The following is a 2,969-nucleotide window of genomic DNA, read 5'->3' on the forward strand; positions in this document are numbered from 1 at the left end:
ATGATGTGGGGTTGGTGAAGATCTTTTCCCATACTGTAGGCTGCTGTTTTGTCTTGTTGACCATGTCCTTTTCTTTACAGAACTTTCTCGGTTTCAGGAAGTCCCATTTATTAATTGTTGCTCCTAGTGTCTATGCTACTGGGGTTATATTTAGGAAGTGATGTCCTGTGCCAATGCATTCAAGTGTAATTCCCACTTTCTCTTTTATGAGGTTCAGTGTGACTGACTTCATGTTGAGGTTGTTGATTCATTTGGACTTTTGTTTTGTGCATGGTGATAGATATGGCAATATCTATTTTGATATTGTTGATATCCAGTTATGCCAACACCATTTGTTGATTATGCCTTCCTTTTTTCCATTTTATTTTAATTTACTTTGTTGGACAGGACTGTTTTGACTATCTTGTTTTTTTTTTTTTTTTCTTTTCCATATGAAATTGAACATTGTTATTTCAAGGTCTTTGAAGAATTTTGCTGGGATTTTGATGGTCGATTGCTTTTGGTAAGATTGCCATTTTTACTATGTTAATTCAACCAACCCAAGAGCATACGAGACTGTTCCACTTTATGGTGTCTTTTTCAATTTCTTTCTTCAGAGATTTAATGTTCTTGTCATACAGGTCTTCCACTTCTTTGGTTAGAGTTACTCCAAAATATTTTAATGTTATTTGTGATTATTGTGAAGGGTGATGTTCCTCTGATTTCGTTCTCAGTCCATTTATTGTATTTGTAAACAAAGGGCTACTGATGTTTTTGAGTTACTCTTGTATCCTGCTACATTACTGAAGGTATTTATGAGTTTTAAAATTCCTTGTTAGAATTTTTGCAGTCACTTATGTAAATTATTATATCATCAGCAAATAGTGAGTGTTTGACTTCTTCTTTTCCAATTTGTATCCCCTTGGTCTCTTTTTGTCATCTTATTGTTCTAACTAGAACCTCAAGTACTATATTGAATAGATATGGAGAGAGAGAGGACAGCCTTGTCTTCCTGCTGATTACAATGGGATCACTTTGTTTCTCTCCATTTAGTTTGATGTTGGCTGTTGTCTCGCTGTATATTGTCCTTATTATGTTTAGGTATGTTCCATGTATCCCTGCTCTCTCCAAGACGCTTATCATGAAGGGATGTTGTATTTTGGAGAAGGCTTTTTTAGCATCTACTGAGATGAGCATGTGGTCTTTCATGTCTCATTTTGTTTACATGGTGGATTACATTGACAGGTTTTTGTATGTTCAACCATCCAGGCATCTCAGGGATGAAGCCAACTTGATCATGGTGTGTTCTTGGATTTGATTTGTCAGTATTTTATTGAGTATTTTTGCAACAATGTTCATGAGTGAGATTGGTCTGTAATTCTTTCTTAGTAATGTCCTTGTATCGCTTGGGTATCAGGTCATAAAGAAAGTCTGGCATGTTTTCTTTTCTGTTTCTATTGTATGAAACAATTTGAGGAGTCTTGGTATTAGTTCTTCCTTAAAAATTTTGTAGAAATCTGTGCTGAAGCCATCTGGTCCCAGGCTTTCTTTATTATTTTTCTTTCTCTTCTTCTTCTTCTTCTTCTTCTTCTTCTTCTTCTTCTTCTTCTTCTTCTTCTTCTTCTTCTTCTTCTTCTTCTTCCTCCTCCTCCTCTTCCTCCTCCTCCTCCTCCTCCTCCTCCTTCTTCTTCCTTTTAAGAGGGGAGACTTTTGATAACTGTTTCTTTTTCTTTACCAGTTATATGTCTATTTAATTTAATTTGCTTAGCTGGTCTTGATTTACTTTTGGTAAGTGATATTTATCTAGAAAATTGTCCATTTCCTTTAAGTTTTCCAGTTTTCTGGAGCACAGGTTTCTGAAGTTTGACCTGATGATTCTCTGGATTTCCTCCATGTCTGTTGTTATGTCCCCCTTTTCACTTCTGAGTTTGCTTATTTGGATAGTCTCTCTGTGTGTTTTGGATAAAGGTTTCTCTACAATTTTATTGATTTCAGCTCTCAATTTGATTATTTCCTGCTATCTAGTCCTCCTGGGTAAGTTTGCTTCTTTTTGTTCTAGAGTTTTCAGGTGTTCTGTTAACTTACTAGTGTGGGATTTTTCCAGCTACTTTAAGTAGGCATTTAGTGCTATGAATTTTCCCTTTAACACCACTTTCATAGTGTTCCATAGGTTTGGGTATGTTGTGTGGTCATTTTCATTGAATTTTAGGAAGTCTTTAGTTTCTTCCTTTATTTCTTCCGTGACCCATTGGTGATTTAGGTGAACATTGTTTAATTTCCATGTGTTTTGTGGACTTTCTGGAATTAGTGTTGTTGCTGAATTCTAATTTTAAGTCATGGGTATTTGATAAAATACATGGGGTTATTCCATTTTTTTATATCTGTTGAGGTTTGCTTTGTTACCTAGTATGTGGACATTTTTTGGGAAGGTTCCATGAGGTGCTGAGAATAAGGTATATTCTATTATAATTGGATTCTTACTGGGGAGAGTTAAAGTCATGATGTAGTTTCAATAGGCATTTCCTGTATGACTAAAGATGTTGGACCTTATTTATTTTCTGGCCACTTTCACTCCATATTTTGAGAACCATTTGTTCACATCAGTAGTCTATTTTGAGTAGGCTGTCTGAATGCTTCATTTAAAAGTAATTGTATATATGTTTCATATATAAAATACAAATTATATAGATACTAATCATCTACCAACAATTTTCTTCCTTTGTACACACATGCTGTAGTTCAGTTCTACAATCTCTTTATCATTGTATACCATCCTTGAAACTTCATACGATACTCTTTGACAAGTTTAGTATTATTTCCTGAGCTCTTGGACTCCCTTTCAGAAAGTCCTTGTCTGAACCTGTATTTATTTGTTTTCCCCAGTTTCATATATTTTAAATTTCATGTCATTTTAGTGTTATCTCTAGTATGTGTCTCAACTAAAATGCAATTATATAATTTTCCCTTCACTTTTCTCATTCCCATCCCTT

The sequence above is a fragment of the Chionomys nivalis genome, chromosome X (genome assembly GCF_950005125.1).
Source record: "Chionomys nivalis chromosome X, mChiNiv1.1, whole genome shotgun sequence".
NCBI lineage: Eukaryota > Metazoa > Chordata > Mammalia > Rodentia > Cricetidae > Chionomys > Chionomys nivalis.